Source organism: Peromyscus eremicus, chromosome 17, assembly GCF_949786415.1.
Source record: "Peromyscus eremicus chromosome 17, PerEre_H2_v1, whole genome shotgun sequence".
Taxonomy (NCBI): domain Eukaryota; kingdom Metazoa; phylum Chordata; class Mammalia; order Rodentia; family Cricetidae; genus Peromyscus; species Peromyscus eremicus.
In genome coordinates, this window is record NC_081433.1 from 1,198,998 (window position 1) to 1,221,094 (window position 22,097).

General features: G+C 38.9%; 1 long non-coding RNA gene across 2 annotated transcripts in view; it reads left to right on the forward strand.

Moving 5' to 3' along the window:
* The first annotated feature begins 395 nt into the window (after positions 1-395).
* Positions 396-22,097, forward strand: part of LOC131894453 (uncharacterized) — a 30,215-nt gene continuing 8,513 nt past the window's right edge. The window contains exons 1-2 of one of the 2 annotated variants that reach the window (XR_009374917.1): positions 406-449; positions 7,068-7,211. This is a non-coding gene — a long non-coding RNA (uncharacterized LOC131894453). Of the gene's footprint in view, positions 450-7,067; positions 7,212-22,097 lie in introns of both variants that reach the window. The other variant, XR_009374918.1, reaches the window with a different exon arrangement.

The window sequence follows — 22,097 nt, forward strand, 5'->3', positions numbered from 1 at the left end:
CTCACAACCCTATTACAATCACAGGTATTAAGCTTACTAACATTCTATAAACTGACTAAGGTAGACATCCTTTAAAATGTACAATAAAAACCATGTTCTGGAGAACGGTAAAGATGATTCAGTGTTTAAGAGCACTTGAAGGATCCTTGAAAAAGACTTGAGTTCAGTTTCCAGCATCCACATGGCAGTTCACAACCATCTGTATCTGTAACTCCAGTTACAATGTATCTGACACCCTCTTCTTGTCTGTACAGGCATGGCACACATACATTGCACATACATACAGTCTTACATATAAAAATAGGAATAGATATAGCTTTAAAAATAGCAATGCTATGCCCACAGGTAGAGGTAACCCATGAAAACACAACATGACCTCATAGTAGATGTGTTCCATTTGAATCTCAACACACTGACCATATTCTACTCAACCGAAGGACAAGGAGAAGGTCAGTCTAAAAAACAGTCTAGTGAGGATTATTAACAGGTGCTAAGAGTTCTATAACTTTTCTACAGTATTAGATGAGATAAAATCTGAGTATGAGGATTGGTAGGATGACTTATTCTGTAAATTCCTGCTTTACAAGCATGGATTTGAATCCTCAGCCCCAGCTATAAAGCTAGATATGAAGATGGGACCCTGCATTCTCAGATTTGATGAGACAAATACAGAATATTCATCAGAGCTCATTGCCTATCCAACCTAGCCAAAGAGTGAGCTCTATGCTCAATGACAAACCCTATCTCAAAAAATAAGGTAGACCTCCTAAACAGTTCAGGTTAATCAACTGTCTCACTGGGCAGGGGGGGGAGGGGGAACCTGGGGGGGGGGAGAAGGGAGAACAGGGGAATCTGTGGCTGATATGTAAAATTAAATTAATTATAAAATAAAAATATTTAAAAAAATAAAAATAAATAAGGTAGAGAGCAATCCAGGAAGACAACAGGTAACACCTTTTGGTCCCTGAATGCATGTACACAGAGCCACATACATGCACATAAACACTTACACACATCTACAAAAACGCACATACACCCCCCCCCCCAGACACACACAGAACAAAACAAAACAAAACAAAAAACCTTAATACAATAATCTTCAATTGGTTTCTAGTCCAAAACAAGTCTCTGGGGCTTTTGTTAAATTGTTGCAGTGTGGATGGTGTCTGAGGATGGTGGTGGTGGTGACACTTCATTGTTTGTTTGATTTTCTTTTTGTTGTCCTGTGAATTCTCAGGACACCTTTTGTAAGATTGATTTAGGGTGATTGGAGTCTGAGATAAAAAGTCTCAAATGGCTTAGGACAAACCGAATTTCCTCATCTCCTACTCGGACTTTTTCTGCACATTTGAGATTGTTTCAAATAATAAATTTAACAGTATAATCTATCTACTATAGTTTTTAAACTTTTTATGTTATTTTAATTTCTGTGGCAATGCATGGCTTCTTAAGTGTTATTTTTTAAGTATTTTTGTAGGAAATTATTTTACATGGAAATTTAGATCTATGAAGAAAAACTAAAATATGTGAAATTTAAAACAACTAAACAATATAAAAATGACAAAGTTTTTTATTAATGAAAACACATTCCTATAAAATTGCAAGACAAATTTTAATTTTCTACTATTTTACTTTTAAAACAAAAGTGAAAAAAGAATGCTTTGATTTGTTTATATTACCTGTGACTCATTCTTACGTGAAAGAAAGTTAGATCCATTCCAGAGAAACATAGTTTGTTTTCTTCTGGAAAAATCTTATGTGCTAGTTCCCTCGATATGCACAAAATTCTGCTGCTACAACACTGGATCAGGTCTGTGGGAGGATAATTTGTGACATGTGTATTCATTTATAAAAAGAAATAACTGTTATGTAAAGAAAAATTTTATATAAGAGACCTTAGAAATCTGACTTAAATATTTTAGATTTTGTTACAAATGAATATATGCATTAGATTCTTTTCGATATTTATATCCAAAAACGAAGGATGTGTTAGTCAGCCTGCCTTGTTGTATGGGCTCCAATTCTGAAGCAGGAATGTGGAAAGAGAATGGCAATTGGAAGGAAGGGCTGACTTGGGTGTGGGACCCATCTGTTTCAGTTGTTTCTTTGGGAGTAAGAACAAGCATATGAGCTGTGTGACCTCAGTAGCCAGAGAACACTGAAAGGTGAAGGTCAGTTTCCCACAACCTAATGGCAGCTGTAGTAAAACATGGATCAACACATTGTTTTCCTAGGAGAACATAACAGAATGAAGTTATTGAAATACAACAATTTTTAAACATAACAAAATGTGTGTGTGTATGTGTGTGTATATGTGTGTGTGTGCTTGTGTGTGCATGTACTGATGAATGCATATACAAATGAGTACATATGTATGTTTGGGTGCGAGGCCAGAGGTCAGTTTTAGATTATATATCATTCCCCAGGAAATTTTCTATCAAGTTTTTTAAAGACAATTTTTAATTATAAAATCCATATATGCATAGAATAAATTTTGATCACATTCACCTTTCACTACCTCCCTTCAGATACCCCATCCCCTATCCCTCCCAACTTAATGTCCTCTTCATATGTTTTGCTTGCCCTTCATCCATTTAGTGCTGCTCATATGCACATGATTGTATGTCTATACCTTAAGCCCTACCCCCCAAAACCTCAAATAGTTATGCTCCCCAAGAAGACTTACTTATGGTGATACTTTATTTGTGCTGAAACGTGATTTTATTTGTATGTTAATAAATAAAAGTACCTGGGGGTCAGAGCTAATAGCAAGCCATAGCAGAATTCTGGCAGTGGTAGCACACGTCCTTAACCCGATCACATGACAAGCAGATTCTGTGTGTTCAAGGATATCACCAGCATGGAGACCCATGCTTTTAATCTCAATACCAACCATAGAGACCTGGAGGTCTGTATAGACAGGCAGTGAGGAGGAAGTGGTTGGGTTTATAACCAATGAGAAGGCAGAACAGAAAGTCAATAAAAAGACAGACACACAGGAAGCAGGTCTCTTTCTCAGGGGAAGGACGGCAGCAGCGGCGAGAGGTAAGAAGGCCGTTTTAGTCTCAGCTCTCAGCTACTGCTCTGGCCTCTTGGGCTTTTAACTCTGCATTTGGCTCTCTGTTTCTTATTTAATAACACCTTTACATCTACACTTACTTTTTCTCAGCAGCCATTGGCAGCCAGTAGCTCCTCTGTCGGGGTGAGGCCTCAGAAATGTCTCTCCTATCCTTGCTGGAATTTTAAGTAGCTTTTAACTGACTTGATCTTGCCTAGATGTGGTAGTTTGTGGCCCCTATAATCTGATAGGGAGTGGAACTATCAGGAGGTGTGACTTTGCTGGAATGGGTTTGGCTTTGTTGGAGGAAGTTTGTCACTGTGGGAAAGGGCTTTGAGATTCCCTATGCTCAGGATATTGACCAGTATGTCAGTGGACTTCCTGTTACTTGCAAAAGGTAAGACTCTCAGCCACCAGTAACACATCTGCCTGCATGATATTGTGCTACTGTCCTGATGATAATGGACTGAACCTCAGATACTGTAAGTGAGCCACCCCCCAAAAATGTTTTCTTTAGCTGTCAGTCCAGAGTCCATAAGCTTCCACTCCCTTGGGTCAGCTATCTCTGTTGTTTTCCCATCATGATGTCCTTCCCGGACTTGCTCATATGAGCCCTCCTCTCTCTCTTCAGCTGAATTCCAGGAGCTCAGCCCAGTGCTTGGTTGTGGATCTCTGCATCTGCTTCCATCAGTTATTAGATGTAGGTTTTCTGATGACAATTAGGGTAGACACTAATCTGATTACATGGGAAAGTCAGTTCAGATACCCTCTCCTCTACTGCTAGTAGTTTTAGCTGGGGTCATCCTTGTGGATTCTGGGAAATTTCCCTAGCACCAGGTTTCTCCCTAACCCCATAATGGCTCCCTCTATCAAGATATCTCTTTCATTGCTCTCCCTCTCCATAACTCCCCCAACTGGGCCATCTGGATCCCTCTGTTCCATCCCTCCACACCCTCACTTCTACCCGTCTTCCAGGTTTACCCAGGAGATCTTAACTATTTCCCCTTCCTGGGATGCTCCATACATGTCCCTCTTAGGGTCCTCCTTGTTACCTAGCTTCTCTGTAGCTGTGGATTGTAGCCTGGTTATCCTTTGCTTTGCATCTAATATCCACTTATGAGTGAGTACATACCATGTTTGTCTTTCTGGGTGTGGGTTACTGTGGTGATATTGTGTTCCCCCAAATATTGTGCACCCTAATAAACTTATCTGGGGTCAGAGAACAGAACAGCCACTAGATATAGAGGCCAGAAAATGGTGGCACACACACCTTTAATCCTAGCATTCCACAGGCAGAGATCCATCTGGATCTCTGTGAGTTCAAAGCCACACTGGAAACAGCTAGGTGTGGTAACAAGAGCCTTTAATCCCAGGAAGTGATGGCAGGAAGCAGAAAGGTATTTAAGGCATGAGGACTAGGAACTAGAGCTGGTTAAGCTCTTAGGCTTTTAGCAGCGGTTCAGCTGAGATTCATTTTGGATGAGGACTTAGAAGCTTCCAGTCTGAGGAAACAGGATCAGCTGAGAAATTGGCAAGCTGAGGAAGCTGTGGCTTGTTCTGCTTCTCTGATCTTCCAGTTGACCCCAGTACTTGGCTCTAGGTTTGTTTTTATTAATAAGAACATTTAAGATTCATGCTACAGGTTACCAAATTCAGGATGATTTTTTTCTAGTTCCATCTATTTGCCTTCTGAATAGGGGTGACAATTGTGTGACTTGATCTGTTTGTGAGGCCCCTGGCAGTGGGATCAGTACTTATCCTGGGTACATGAACTGGCTTTTTGGAGCCCATTTCCTATGGTGGGATACCTTGCTCAGCCTTGATACAGTGAGGAGGGGCTTAGTCCTACCTCAAATTCATATGTCAGGCTTTGTTGACTACCCAGAGGAGGCCTTACCCCCTCTGAGAAGTGGATGTGGAGTGAGGGGATTGGGAAAATTGGGAGAGGGGGAGGGAGGGGTAACTGTTATTGGTATGTAAAATAAAAAGAAATTTAAATAAAAAATACATAAAATAAAATTCTAGAATTAAAAAAAAAAAACGTTTTCTTTGTAAGAGTTACCATGGTCATGAAGTCTTTTCACAGCAACAAAAACTCAAACCAAGACAATAATTAACCATTGGAGACAGAGTTTCTCTCTGGAACTTAGGGATAACCAAGTAAGTCTGGACTTGCTGGTCAAGTCTTAGGGATTCAAACATATACCACTGCATTTTCTTTGTTTTCTGAGTTTTGAGGATCAAATTCATATGGACAGGATTTTAACTCAAGCACAGTACTGATAGCTTTATAAGCACCAGTGAACCGACCAGCCTTCAGGAAATTACTCTTACTTCTGGTTTATTCTTTGCTGCACTATTTATATAGCTTCTTCCAGAGGTTCCGTGATAGACCTCTCTAAGGTAAATTTTAAAGAAATTTTATTTAATGTATATGAGTGTCTTGCCATCATCCTAAATGTGTAGAAGTCAATGAATGCCAGAAGAGGAATCAGATTCCCTGTAATTAAAATTTCAGGCGTTCTGAGCTAGGGATCAAACCTGGTCCTCAATAAGAACAGCAAGTCCTCTTAACTGTTGAGCCAGCTCTGTTACCCTTGTGGTGTTTTTATGAGTAAATCCTGTGAAATAAGCTCTGAGAAATAATTTGGTAACATAATTTTTCAGGTCAAATTAAAATTGGGTAAGCAAAAGCATGCTTTGGATTACAGAGTTTGACAACTACAGTACTGTCTCTTTACAGCGATGTATAGCCTCTTCTTGTTTAACTATGCCTTCTGTCCATTCAAGGAGACTCTACCCAACAAATTTGGGACTAGTCTGGGTTGCAGCTGGGGGAGGGCGGAGTTCTGAGAATTACAGAGGCTGTGATGAAAAGGTCAGCGGCATTCACCGCATTTTTTAAAATGAGCCTATAGGATGGGATTGCAATCATATAATCATGGAGACTTAGTTCACTTGTAAATGTTCTGAGAAAATCCTCATCCAACAGACAATTGCACACCAAGGACAGAGCCCTACACTGACAATCCCTGGAATATCTTTCCTGTCTTGTCCTTCACTTCCAGTCTCAGATAAAGTCTGCACGTTATTGAATTGCTTATGTAGTTTCCATGTGCAAAATCCTCGTGGGAAGCAAAGATATCACCTGCAGGTTGACACAAACAGGGAGTTAGATTGCTGACTGGATGAGGCACAAGGGAAAGGTGGCTGCCTAAGAGCAGCACAGACCCAGAACCACCTATACCTCCTAAGGCCCTCTGCAGGTCTTCCATACTTGCTGTTCTATGGCACTGGGTAAATTCAAAGCATGCAACATATAGCAGCTTATGCAGTATGACTTAGACCTATACAAAGAGTTATCCTATTTTAAAATGAAAATAAAAACAAGATATTTGGCTGGCAGTGCAGTTCAGTTCATAGAGTGTTTATCTACCACACACAGTGCTGAGTTTGGTACCCCAGCACAATGTTAACCTGCTGCAGAGGCACATTCCTGTAATACCAGCACTTGGGAAGTAGAGGTAGGAGGATCAGAAGTTCAATGTCATCCTTGGATGCATAGCAAGTTCAAGGCAAGCCTGGGTTACATAAGATCATGTCAATAATAAATTTGACTCCTACATTATTTTATCTAGGTTAAAATTGTGTGTACTTGCATGTGTGCATGTATGTGTGTGCATGTGTGTGTCTGTGTGTATGTTTGTGAGTGAACATGCATATGTGTATATATGTTTGTAAGTGCATGTGTGCATGTTTGCCTTTGTGTGTAAATGTGTATGTTTGTGTGTGTGTGAGTGTTTGTGAGTATGTGTTTGTGAGTGTGCTGCCACTTGCCTTCCTTGCTAGTCATAAATCATGGGTCTATACTGATTTCAGAACTCTGATTTATTTCATATTTGTCTTTGTTTCTTCTGGGCTTCTTTATCCTTCAGTCTCTACTTCTCAGTTATTATGAAAAGTTATTTTTCAGAATAAGTCTATTCCTCATTGTTACCTCTCCTTGCAGCAGACAGAAGGCAGGTGTTTCAAGATTATAAACCACTGAGTGCTGCTTCCACCGTCGTGAAGTTGAGAGAGTGACTCCAGCTCCCATTCGTTCTCTGCTTGCTTGTTGCCTCGGTTTAATTGTCTGAAGACCAGAATCAATGAAGTAAGAATAAACAGCACTTCTAATTTCCTCTTTTGATATCACTCCATCATCTCTAGCTTGAAGTACACCATCGTTTTACTTTCATTTACCTTCCTCTCTAATAAAACCTTGACAGCTCAAGCAATGTGTTATAATAACTTGGAAAGAGATTAAAACTTCCCATTCTCACTCCATCTTGCTTAATCATGCAAAATCATCACTAACACTTCTTGTCATTTTACTGTTTCTCATTTTTATATACACACACTGAGTGTATCTTTGAACGTGCACTTTCATGAAATATCCAGATATTTTGAAACATTTTTCCCAAGTAGTTCAAAGTTCATTAATTATCCTTTGACCACAAATAAGATATTTGGCGACCTATATCTTGAAAAGGGAAATTTTTATAATTCAAATATTATAGAAATAGATCACATAGCAAAGTCAACTTTATTATTAACAACTCCTATGATAGCAAGTTGTCTTCTGAAAAACATGAAGATGTTGTGTGCTTAAAATTTTATCATGGAAAACTTCCTGAAAGATAACAGTCAGAGAAGTAAACAATCATCACTATTCCTGTAAAAGACAAGAACTATGAATCAACTGAAGCCAGGGAGAACCTGAGGGGACCAAAGCAGCAGTTGCTTGTGGCCAGGTTGAGGGTACAACTGAGGTCAGTGGAGATGCGAACAAGGACTTTAGGAAGACAATGGCTGAGGACTGGACAAACTGTTAGTGTTAAGGCCTCATAATGGACAATTCTGAGGCAGATATTAGGTTCTGATCATGACTCCTGCTGAGGTCACTGAGAACCCTACACAATATCCGACAACCTCACCTCTCCACATACCTGTCAGAGAGAAGTGCTGTGGGGGTGATTCCAGGAGTCCAGAGCTTTTAAACAGTACAGGCTCTGAAGCCCCAAGGTTTGAGTGTGATACATCATGTTTGATGCAGTCTCCTTATGAGGCTCCCAATGAGGGTCCTAGGAAGGAGAGCAAGGGTTAAAACACTCCACTCCCATCTCCTCACCCTAGTGCCCTTCCTCCTTTTACCCAAAATGTCTATTCTTCACACTGATAATACAGACTTGGAAAGAAGGAAACGGAGCAGTACAAGAAAGAGCTATAGATGAATGAGGAGTATGGACAGGAAGCTGACACCCGACCTCCAGAGTACCCGGTTAACTGTTCACTGCCCTTGCAAGCCACAGTGTGATAATCACACTGTTTAACTCAGCACTTTCATTTTTTTTCCAGAAACTTAATGCAAACAATAATTTGTTCAATTACACTGGGGAAATATACCTCAATTTTGGTTTATAGTTGTAGTTGTATATTATAACTCCACATAGCATGATTTGCTACAAAAAAAATCACAAAGAAGAATGGGTTCAAAGCCCACCCATCCAAGGAAGAAATACTGGCTGATGCAATGGTATTTTTAATGGACTTTCATTAAACTTCATCTTTCCCGTAACTTTAATCTTGCCACATTTTACTTTAAAAAAATCTTAACTCTTGTTGGGCTGTGGTGGAGCATGCCTTTAATCCCAGCACTCAGAGACACAGGCAAGTGGATCTCAGAGATTAAAGACAGCCTGGCCTACAGACTGAGTGCCAGGACATTTGGTACTACACAGAGAAACCCTGTTTCAAATACCAAAAACAAAACAAAATTATCTTAACCATTTTACTTGTTTATTTATTTTTATTATTATTTGAGAATTTCATACACGCATATAATGTGTTTAAAACACATTCATCCCTTATTCTGCCTCCTCCAACCCCTCCTCTACCTCCCTATCAAAGACAAGTACAGCCATGAGGTAAAAAGATAGTCGAAAGTGTTCTAAAAAATGCAAGACACAATCATGTTGTACTATCTGACAAAACAGACTTTAAAAATCTTAGTCAGAGGATATTTTAAAAAGTGGTACTTCATATAGATTAAAAGAGCAATTTATCAAAAGGATATTATAATAATCCTAAGTGTATATCAGACAGTTCATCCAGTTTCATAGCACAATGTCTTCTAGAGGTAAAATAAGAGAAGAACACCACACAATAGTGAGTGCCTTCAGTTACCCAGTCTTACCAATAGACTGCTCATCTTTACAAAAAAAAATTAAGAGAAGCATTGGATTGAATTGTGTCATAGAATAAACAGACTTACTAGATCTCTATATGACACTCTGCAAACATTGCAAAATACACATCATTTTCAGGGACCCAAGGAACCTTCTCTAAAATAGATCATATGAAAGCTCAGAAAGCAGTCCTCGCATATAAAGGAAATTAAAGTGATATTCTGTGTTCCATCTGAGCACTATGGAATAAAACCAGGGGTGAACAGCAAGAAAAACTACAGAATATATCTAAAATGATGAGAACTGAGCATTTCCTGAGTGATCATAAATCAGTCATCAAAGGAATTAGTAAAGGAATGGTAAAATTCCTAGAATTGAATGAAAATGAAAATACAACAAGCCAGTACCTGTGAGACACAATGAAAACAATCTTAAAAGCAGTGTCTATGATTAAAACTATTTATGCTATAATTTCAGAGATATTTTAAATGCATAACTTAAGGATATACCAAAAATATTTAAAAACAAGAACAAACAAAACTCAAACACTGGGTGGAAATGAATCTTAATAGTACACTTCAAAATAATAAAGGTTCTTGAGCAACTATGTATCCAATAAAGAGCTAATAACAAAATGTATAAAGAACTCAAAACATGAGATATCAAGAGAACAAGTCACCCAATTAAAAATGGGATGGAGAGCTAAACAGAATTCTCAAAAAAGGAAACTGAAATAGCTGAGAAACAGTCTTAGTTAGGGTTTTTATTGCTGTGAAAAGGCACCATGACCATGACAACTCTTACAAAGGAAACATTTAATTGGGGCTGGCTTACAGTTCAGAGGTTTAGTCCACTATCATCATGACAGGGAGCATGGTGGTGTTAAGGCAGGTGTGATGCTGGAGTAGTAGCTGAGATTCCTACATCTTGATGGCAACAAGAAGTCAACTGACACACTGGGCAGTATCCTGAGCACAGGAAACCTCAAAGCCTACCTCCACAATTGACTCTTCCTCCAATAAGGCCATACCCATGCAACAAAGCCACACTTCCTAATAGTCCCATTCTATATGAGATCATGGTGGCGAATTACATTCAAACTATCACAAACACTTATAGAAATGTTTAATATCCTTAGCTATTAGGGAAATGCAAATCAATACTACTTTGATATTTCATTTTACATCTGTCAGAATGTCCAAGGTAAATAAAAAAGTGACAGCTCAGGCTGGGAAGGATGTGGAGGAAGGAGAGAGAGTACTCATCCATTGATGGTGGGACTGCAAACATAGACAGCCATTATGGAAATCAGTGTGGTAGTTCCTCAGAAAGATGGAAATTTATCTCAAGATCTAGTGATCACACTCTTGAGCATATACCCAAAGGATGCTTTATCCTACCACAGAGACATTTGCTCAACCCTGTTCATTGTTTATCTATTCATAATAGCCGGAAATTGAAAACAACCTAGATATCTCTCAACAGATGAATGAAGAAAGAAAGTGTGTTACTTTTACACAATGAAATGTTAGCTCTTAAAAATGAAATCCTTGCTGGGTGGTGGTGGTGCACACCTTTGATCCCAGCACTCGGGAGGCAGAGCCAGGCGGATCTCTGTGAGTTTGAGGCCAGCCTGGGCTACCAAGTGAGTTCCAGGAAAAGGCGCAAAGCTACACAGAGAAACCCTGTCTCGAAAAACCAAAAAAAAAAAAAAAAAAAAAAAAAAAAAAAAAAAAATGAAATCCTAAGGTTTGGATGGAACCCTTTGGATTAAAAAAAAAAAATCATACTGAGCGAGTTACCACCCAGACCCAGAAAGACAAGTATGGTACGTATTCACTTAAATGTGGACATTAGCTGTTAAGTCAATGATAACCAAACTACAATCCATAGATACCTAGTGGTTATGTATAAAGTAAGGGGCTAGGAATGAGGTGGGAAAGATAGATATCCCTAGGAAATGGAAATAGACTAGTTAGGGGAGGCTGTAATGGGAGGATCAAGTGCGAAGGGAATAGGAAGGGAATACCAGGAGAGACAGCTAAAATTAAGGGCAATTTGAGGGGCAGCCTTGAACTGTCTAACAGTAGAATCTTCCCAAAACATATACATATATGAAGGTGATCTACATGAAACTGCCAAATAAAGGGGGAGGCAGGGCCCCAGCTGGACATCTCTTGTCACCAAATGAAGCTTCAGTACCGGGATTGGATCACATATAATTGAGTTGTTGTCCAAAGAGGTCTCATGAGAATCCCCAAACAACCCAGCCTGTTGACGTGACCATAGATTTCACTCCCTAAACTGCAGACAAGGCCCTATGGCTGAAGACACCACCTACACAACTCGCCAAACATGGAGAAGTTGAGCTCATGCTTAGATTGAGCCTTTACCCCTATATGCTAATGACTTTGGTACAGAAAGGTACTCTTCATGCTGTTAGAAAAGAAGTGTAAACACCAGCCCAGCCACAACCCCTGTGATCTATAATGGTGTCCTTCCTGCAATCTACAGTAGTGTACTAGTGGTACAAACCAATATCTGTTTGGATTAAAGTCCCACTTCACAAGGTAGAACCTACAACCAGTGCTGCTTGGATGACCAATAACTTGAGACTAGATAGCCTAGGGACTTAGAGTAAAAATCAAATTCTAAAATTCTACTAAATGAACATAGCAATCAAATGACTCCTAATGACATTCTGCTGTGCTCATAGGTCTGTGTCTTACTCAGCCATTACTAGACAAGCTTTCTCCTAAGGCAGATGGGAACAAATATAGAGAACCGTAGGCATACATTAATACAGAGAAAGGAAAAGCAACCTTGAAACATTCAGTCCTAAATGAGATAGCTCCATTAAATTCCTCCCCTTCGGTGTAGCAAGCTTTCTTGTTGGACTTTCTTTTGGGGCTACCAGCCTCCCAGTAATGACATGGAGATATATCAATTATGAAAAGTTGGCCTTTAGTTTAGGCTTGTTCCCAATTAGCTCTTATCACTTAAATTAACCTGTTTTTATTAATCTACATTCTTCCAGGTGGCTTTTACCTCTCTCCCATTCTGTATGTCCAATTTGCTCTGCATCTTGCTGGTGTCTCTCTATCTCTCTCTCCTCAGAATTCCCACCTGTTCTCTCCTGCCTAGCTATTGGCCATTCAGCTTTTTGTTAAACCAATAACAATGACACATCTTCATATGGTATAAACAAATATCTTGCAACACTCAGGTATTGGGGAACCCTTTGGAACAGGATGTAGAAAGAGTACAATAGCCAGAGGTGATAGATATCAACAAGAAAACAAGGCCCTCTTCATCAGTAAGAACTCACAGAAACTGAGGCAGGATGGGGCCCGCATAAGTCTGCACCAGATGGGTTCCAAGAACTTGAGAGGAGAAGTGCTCCTGTCCCTAACCCAGACGCAATCACCAATTGATTGCCTCTTGCAAATAAAACTTTAATTTTCTCTGAGGGAGTTTCACCGGGAAACAACCCACCCTTTTTAAAAATTATTTCATATGTTACATCCCAATTGCATCAGTTTCCTCTCCCTCCACTCTTCCCAATCCCTCCCCCTCAAATTCCCACTGCCCTAGATCTGCTCCTCCTCTGTTTCACTTCAGAAGAGAACAGGTCCCCCATGCATACTAACTGAACACGGCATAACAAATGACAGTGAGAACAGGCAGCATGTGCCCTCATATCAAGGCTGAACTAGGCAACCCACTAGGAGAAAAAGGGTCCCAAGAACAAGCAACAGAGTCAAAGACATCCCCCACTCCCACTTTTAGAAGTCACACAAGAACACCAAGCTATACAACCACAACATATATGTAGAGGACCTAGTTCAGACCCATACAGGCTCCCCGATTGTCAAGGAACTCAATGTCATCTTTGGAGGTTCTTTGTCTCATAATGTCATGTTTTTCCTTTTTTGTTCAAATTTTATCTTATATATACTTTTTACATTTTACTTTTATTTTATTTATATTTTTCTTCTGTTTTTTTTTTCACCCTACATGTCCTTTGCATATAAGTCATGGTTTCCAGCTTAGTGTTTCTATGGGATTCCTGACTATATAAATGCATGGGTCTCTGTATCTATATGTGTTTTTGTACTTTTTCCTTGGGCTTTTTCCCCACTTCTGTTTGTTTGTTTTGTCTACTCTGATGTGTTAGTTTTTATTTTATTTTATTTTACTACTTTCCTTTAGAAGTCTGTTTGTTTTCTAATGAGAGACAGTAAGGGAGTGAGTCTGAGATGGAGGGGATGCAGGGAGGAAATGAGAGTGGGAAGAATGGGACCATAATCATGATACATTACATGAGAACAAAATATCTTTTCAATAAAAGAAAAAAATGTAAACATAGAAAAAGAAAAATTGAATTAAAAATTGAAGAAATAACATGAGAGCATCAGAAGAATAATTCCATTACAATAATAAAATTTCAAGCCAGATACATGTTCTAAACTGGCAGCTTAAGCCTGAGGGCAAGAATGGTAGTGAGAAAGTGACTTTTAAAAGACATCAAACAAATCTTCATGTAATTTAGGACATCAAATGGACATGGCCAGTTCCTTCTATACAGGAAGTTTACTTCAACTTAGACATACACATTTAAAAGTGAACCTTGCAGAGTTTTGCTCTGGCATAGCAACAGTCTGAACTGCCAGTTTAGCTAAGCTGTTCACCTGTCACAAAGTTCCCATGATTGAATGTGAAGATTATAATTATTAGTCATGCCAGCGGTTCACTGTGGGTGGAATGTGATGTGCTGGTGACATTCTGTTTATACGAGGAAGTGAAAATCAGACTTCATCTTTTCCAGCTCAGCACCCAGAGGTCTCTAGGTTAGTTACCAAGGGCTGGCAGCCATTGTGTTTCCAAACCATGTACGTGATTGTTCCTTCACACAGTGGGAGATGATTTCCCTACATCTTATAATTGCTGCTTCTCATTAAGTGGGACTTATATGTATTTGACATCATTAATGTGACTCATTTAGTGTTCCTCAATATAAAAATAATATTTTCCAAATGTTTTTTGATACAAATTTTAGCTAATAAGATTGTGTAATGCCTTGCTGACATTAGTCACAAATGATACCAGAAGATACATATTTTTAATACGTTAAGTAAAATGCTACTTTTTTATTCTCTAAAAAGGTGCTACTTAATACAGTTCTACAGATAAAAATTCTGATTGTATTTAAGTGTATTTTAATCTATTTTCATTTAAGTAATTAAAATTTCTGATAATTGAAGTCGAGTAAAATAGATTTAATACCTGTTTCAGTTACTTTAGTGAAACTGAGTATGTTAAAATCAGTCTTCAATTCTTATTAAGATGTGACTGTTAAAGGAACAGTAATTAGAAAAAATATGCTTTGCTATGTGCCTCCTTTTTCTAGGCACAATGTATTGTTTTCTTGTTTTTTTTTTAAAGTTGGAAAGCAGACTGTAATTTGCAACTTTAATTTGTTTTAATGACGCTTTACTCTAAATATATGATTATGCCAATCAGCTTCCTTCAAAAAGTATGTCTGCCATAGACCGTCCAGTGAAGCATGGACCTTCTAATTTGAGAAGACACTGGACTAGATGGCCAAGTTCATCCTGTTTCAAAAGAGAACATGAATCTGTTCAATAAGTTATGTTTAATTGAAAATAATATCCAAATATTTTAGGCTTAGCAATAAATACAATGAGAAATGGCCAAAATCAAATTACTTTTGATAATTTTCCTTTTCAATGTTAATCAGTAAATAGAAAATTTACTTTTCTTCTAACTATAACTTAACAACTTTAGATAGCATCCCAAATGTGCTCAAAAATAAACTGAATGTACACACTAATCAATCAAATAATTGCATTATGTGATTCCAAACAGTTGTAAGTTTAGGAGCTAAAAAACAAAAGCTTAACATGCTTCACCATACTTAATCTTGACCAAAATTCAGATTTTAAAAAATATATTGAACTAGGATTTTTACTGAGCAGTAAGGCTTCTGCTTTGAGTCAATGTGATTATTATGACTTCAGATATTCATTAAGAAGAAAAGGATTGAATAAAATAATGATAGTATTTGAGAAAGAGCAAATTATGGCTCTTTTTAGTTAAAATCAGGAGATCATCTCTGAGGTGAGACACTGTGAATGTGGTTTAGTGAGTGGACTTTCCAGTGGATCCCAGGTGGCACTGCTGTTTAGTCTTCTAAGACTTTCTGTATTGTTTCCATGGCTGCTATAAGCAGTCTTTTCAGTGATGCTCTGCAGAAGCATAGGTTTCTTGCTTCCAGGTCACCTAGTCTCCAAGGGGAAGAAAGTTCCAAGGAGGACCACAGATTTGAGGAAGTCACTGCAGGTGCTGTACAGTGCTGGCCTTCAGCATAAGAATGAGGAAGGCTGGTCAAGGACTCTGCTAAATTAGTCTGACTAAGGCAGTTGTTTTCCATATGAAATGAAATACTGATCCTAAGACATCATCTCCTGGGGCCACAGTTATTTGAGCACACCTCTGTGGACAGAGGTTATACATCCTCCTTTCTCTACCAGAATAATATCTTTAGGTACCTCATAAACAAATCAGTAGTCAACTCTGGGACATACAAACACAGGGCAGGGTCAATAGGAGGTCCTCCAGAAACAGTCTAATGATATAAGTAGTAACATGTGTTCTGGGAGGCAGGAATTGAAGAAAAACACTACTAATGACAAAAATAACCACAATAGGAAAAGCGGTTCATTTTGTTCTGCCTATTGTAAGCCAAGCAAATTCAACATTAACAAGTTTAATTTCCAAATAATTCCATAATGTTTTGTTTTATCCCCATTTTATGAATGAAGGTACAAAAACACTGGGAAATAGCTATCTAGTCTCACATGCTGTGGGATGGGATGGTCTGTATGTCAAGTGTGTTGCTGATTGGTCAGTAAATAAATCACTGATTGGCCATTGGCTAGGCAGGAAGTATAGGCGGGACAAGGAAAAGAATTCTGGGACGTGGAAGGCGGAGAGAGAGACATTGCGAGCCGCCATCAGGACAAGGAAGATGTAAGGTACCAGTAAGCCATGAGCCATGTGGCAAAGTAAAGATTAATAGAAATGGGCTAAATATAAGAGTAAGAGCTAGACAATAACAGGCCTGAGCTAATGGCCAAGCAGTTTAAATAATGTAAGAGTCTGTGTGTTTATTTTATAAGTGGGCTCTGAGACTGGCGGGACTTGATGGTGGGAGCTGGAGAGAAATTCTCCAGCAACAAATGGCGTCCAACGTGGTGGCAAGAGTTTCCACCTAAAACCTGAGTAAAAAGATTCTAAAACGGAGCTGAAAACAGTTCCTAGTTGTCTCTATCAAGTTAGCGGCAGCCTGCGTGTTTGAGCTACTGCTGGCGGGTTCCTAGCGTGCGTGCTCGACCTGCCGCCGTATGGCAGGAATGAGGCCTCTGCAAGTACCACATTAAACTGTGTGGTGAATTTAGCCTTTGCTACTACAAAACAAAAAAAGAGTTTCTGGGCTACACGCTACTTTGGTAAAACTGTAGACCCACTATTTCTGAGAGTTATGGCTCCCAGAGCTGGCGGAAAGCGGACCGCCGCCATGTTGGGAAGCTGAAGTGGGCGGAGCCAGCAGCCACTGCGCCGTTTCAGGCTTAGAAGGCTGCAGTTTAAAAGTAATAGGCTCAAGCTAATATAAAAAAATAAGCCACGTAAAGATGACTACCACACAGAGAATCTGGATTATGTTCTCTTTGATATTCGTAACTGCAGAAAAACATTTGATTGTAAAAGCTGTTGAGTTATGCCAAAATGTATATTTTAAAGGTACCTTGACTTCAAAATTTGGATATAAGGATATGTTGCTTTGGAAAAGAGTCTCTGCTCTTGTTTCCACAGAAAGCCAGAGACTATGGATTTGTTCCAGATTAAGATACATCAGGTTTGACCAGCCAAGACCCCCTGAAAGGTCTCCAATGACACCATGGCCCAGATGATTCAACATCCAGAATGGTTTCAAGTCAACTGGCTCAGATATACAGCCTCACGGACTACTCCATGATCCTAAAATTTTCTTTCTGTCTCCAGAAGATACAGCGCCCCCCTCCAGCAGGAAGTAGTAAGAGAAGCTACGCCCAAATTCCCAAATATACCAAGCTGGCTTTAGAGATGGAATTGGCTCACTCCCCCTCTAAACCCAGACATATTGCTCAAAAAAAAAAAATGGTTAAGAGATTCTTGTGTCCCAAATCAGAAGAGCCCTCTGGTGTGGGACAGAGAAAAACCAATATTTTTATTTAAATCAGGTTGATTATAAATACAATCTCTTTCTAAAACAAAAAGGGGGATAGTTTAGATATGATAGGATGAAAGGGTAGATTAATGAACCTACTTTTAAAGAGTAACAACTTGTTTAAAATGTTTTACATTGCTATAGATTTTAGTTTATTGATACAAGTTTAAACTTAATTTTGTTATACTGTATATATATTTCTATTCTTGTTTGAGGTATTATGTTTATGTAACTCATTTAAAATTGTAATGGATAATTAAAAAATAGATTAATAGTTAGTCATCTATGATAATATTTGTAGCCATGTTAGTTAAGTCTTCTAGGTATACATAGATATATTTCAGATAGATAGGGAGTCTTCAAACACTTCAAAGATCTACAGAATATGGCATTTAAAATGTTTTAAAAGTTTAGACTTTTTGGACAATGAGACATGTCTGCTCCTGACAGCACCGATTTACTTCAGAGAGGAGGATGGGCATCGAAGACACTCCATATGGAGTTTATCTTCACCTTGACAAAAATAGCCATTTGGGCAAGAAACTGTTCTTGCCTGGACTGCTTGATCAACTGGACATGCAGGACCCATAGAAAGGTGACCACTGAACTTTGCTTGACAAAATGGTCCTTCAGGTTCCTGCTTTGCAGAGAAAACTGCCAGACATTCTACAGGACACAGAGAAAAGTGAATAAGAGACTCTAGGCCTGTGGGCTGAAGACAGATGCCCCAACCTTACAAGAGAACTTTGAATGACTGTCCAGGCTGCCAGCTGTCTCTGTCTACCCTACAAGACTCCTAAAAGTTGCTTATATCCTTCTCCATTTCTCAGGTAGTAGTATATCCTTCTGAGGTCTTTGATGTGGTTAAAGACTAGATACTTACAATTTTCCTTAGTTATAATAAAAGATAAGTTAGATATAAAACCTTAAACTTACAAATATAAGATAGATAGGATCTCTTCTTTAATATTGTAACTGTAATTCTTGCTTGATAATTGTTTTGTTATATGTAATTTTACTATGTTAAAGTTAAAACCTTCCTTTTTAAGAAAAGAAAAGGGGAAGTGCTGTGGGATGGTCTGTATGTCAAGTGTGTTGCTGATTGGTCAGTAAATAAATCACTGATTGGCCATTGGCTAGGCAGGAAGTATAGGCGGGACAAGGAAAAGAATTCTGGGACGTGGAAGGCGGAGAGAGAGACATTGCGAGCCGCCATCAGGACAAGGAAGATGTAAGGTACCAGTAAGCCATGAGCCATGTGGCAAAGTAAAGATTAATAGAAATGGGCTAAATATAAGAGTAAGAGCTAGACAATAACAGGCCTGAGCTAATGGCCAAGCAGTTTAAATAATGTAAGAGTCTGTGTGTTTATTTTATAAGTGGGCTCTGAGACTGGCGGGACTTGATGGTGGGAGCTGGAGAGAAATTCTCCAGCAACACTCACACAGCTATCAAAAGAAATAATCAAGATAACAAATACAAAAAAAGTAGGTTCTGGAGAGATAGTAAATGGTTAAGGGCACTGGGTCCTCTTGCAGGGGACCTGGGTTTGGTTTCTAGTACTTACTGCTCACAGATACCTGTAACTCCAGTCCCTAGGCTGCTGCTGATACCTTCTTTCTCCTCAGGTACTAATCACTCACAAGGTTCATGTATGCATATTCTAACAAACAGTCGTACACAATAATTAAAAGAAAAACATCTTAATGGAAGAAAGGCAAAGAAGAAAGCAAGTAGTTCATTTTTGGGGCTAGCCTTAAGCCACTCCAACCTGTTGTGTTCCAAACCGTGTAGACATGTGCCAAGTTTTAACAACCATCACTGGTATGCTCCAATATACTTTTATTTTGATTTGTTATATCAGTAGGATAACAAATGTATTAGTTCATCTGAATGTGAGTAATATATAAATAATGTTTTGAAGCTTTTATTTTAAAATTTCTTAAAAATCAAGACAACTTCACTTTTATTGAGAGTGGTTATTAAGAAGATATGAAAATGAAGGCAAAATAAACAGTAAACAAAAACATTAGTGAGTCAGGCATGATGGTACATCGTTTTGGTCCCAGCACTTGGGAGGCAAAGGCTGGAGGATCTTTGTGAGTTTGAGGCCAATCTAGTCTACAAAGTAAATTATAGGACAGCCAGGGTTGTAACTCAAAGAAACCCTGTCTCAAAAAAAAAATTGGATCTTCATTGATGTTACACATATGATATATTTCTGTGTTTGTGCAAGAGTTATCTGGAAGGATTGTTTCAAAGTCTAGTGCCTGTTTCAGAACATGCAGAAGTCTGGTCAGGGTTTCCTAGACAGTGTCTCTCATTCATCTTTACTTTTGTTTTCACAAAGACTTTAGGACCTTACAAAGAGCAAACTTATTAGTTTGAAAATTCTAATGTGCAGGGCTCATCCAGAAATGGAGACACAGATCCTGGAAAGTAGATTTGACCAAAGATTGGGACTTTGATACAAATTATATGACATTTAGATTAGAAATGCAAGCCCAAGCATACTTAGTCATATGACTAAGTATTTAACTGTGCCCTTATGATTTTTCACATCCAATTTGGTGAAAAAAATCTTACCCCCACATTGAACTCTGATGTGCCCTTGCCTCCCAAGTGCTGGGATTGTAGGTGTTTACCACCATGCCTGGTGAGATTCAATTTTTTGATGGTGCACTTTTTCACATTTTCTGTTACAGGTGTAGACTTGGCTGAGGGAACCTTTTGCATCAGCCCTCACATGTTAACCAGGCTTGATGATAAATCACACTTATTAGACAAAGGTGGGGTTTGGCTAGCTTTCCATCCACTTTTGTTTGTGATATTAGAACACTCAACATTCTGTAGTTTCCTTGGCTCAGTCTTCTCACTTTCTCACGGGGAGATTTCCTTTCCCATTTCTGAAGCAGAGCCATTGTTTCTTGTTCCTTTTAAATCCACACCTCCTGGGGCTTACTTTCCACTCAAATTTCTTATTTAAGTTTTTCCTCCACTAAACAAATATTTCCCCCGTACCATCACCTAAACATATTGTTCAATAACCTCAGGCAGTGTGCCTGCCACCAGAGGATACTGCATCAGCACACCACTTTCTCAGCTTCAGTCCCCCCTCGTCTTTCTACTTCCTCATGGGTTCCCTGTTGTATCCTGCCCATGTATACCCATAGCTTAAGTCATTCTAAATCATCTTCGTAATCATTTTCCTTTGATGAACTGTATAAAATTCAACAGTTCAACCAACTGTAAGTCTTCCTGGTTCACAGGCACTGGCTGCTTCCAAAATCCACTCCACATGTTAGAAGTCCTCATCCTGCTCTGCAAGGACTTCCAGCAAAGGTATCAGTGTCTTTATTCTCAATATCTCTTTGCTTTTAGGGGCAAATCTCTTTGGTGTCTCTCTAATCTCAATCAATTTTTTTCACTGACTAATTATGAATTTGTCTCATATCTGGTGATTCATCTTATTTGTAGTGTTTACCTTCATCTTAGATTGATCCAAATTATCTCTTCTGAGTTCTATTATAAGAAATTAAGCCCTGTTATTATAAAGGGTCCCCTAATCTGTTTTAAAAAGAATCTTGTTTCATAAATTGTCTGAAATCATGGTTGTCCAAGAGGAAAAAACAAGCTTTTCCATTATGTTTTTTAAGAACTAACACTTCCTCTTCTGAAGAATGAATCTCAAATCTGCAATTTGAGGCCCTGAGTCCTTTTACAGTACTGAACTTGTATAACTCAGCCTGTGAAGTATGAAAGAACAAACTCTGGGGCAGATACTTTGTGTAGTAATTCATAGTTAACAACCCAATCTTCTTCCTCCTTCTCATCCTTCTCGTCTTCCTCCTCCTTTGCAGCTTTGCTATAGTATGGCAATGCCCGGGAAAGTCACTGCTCTGCCAAAATCAGGTCCCCTGTCCTTGGATAAGAGACCAAAGGCAGATGTTCTGCACTGTGCTCTTCATCCCTAAGACTTCCATTCTCTTTTGACGTATTCTACCCTGGGAGTCCTACTTCTAGTACTTCTATCCTCCAGGGGGATTTCAGCTCATTGCTTCTCAAATTGAGATGTGGATGAACACACGGGCAGGCCTCTACAATGCGGACATTCATTGTTTCTAAGAATGATGTGCAAACTTCCATTTTCTCAAAAACTCCCAGATGGAGAAACTGTCAGTCCATAGGCCCCCAACTAAATTCATCAAGAACTGTAGTCGTCAAACTGTGGAGTAGATTATCAATTGATCCTGTTTGGGTAATGGGCTCTGATTTCACCAGTAATAGCAAGGGGACTTTGTATAACCTGTGTAAATGCTCTCAGCTTCAAGGAACTCCTCCGATAAAACAGGCTGTGAGCAGTTTGTAAGGTTCAGAGGAGGGCAAGAGAATAATATAATTAAAAGTCTCTGTCTATCAGGAGAGAAGTGGTCCAAATCATGAATGCCTCCTTTTTGGTTCTCACTTCCCCTTTAAACTGCCAGCCTGGTGTACATATTGCCAGCATTTGTCATTCACTTTC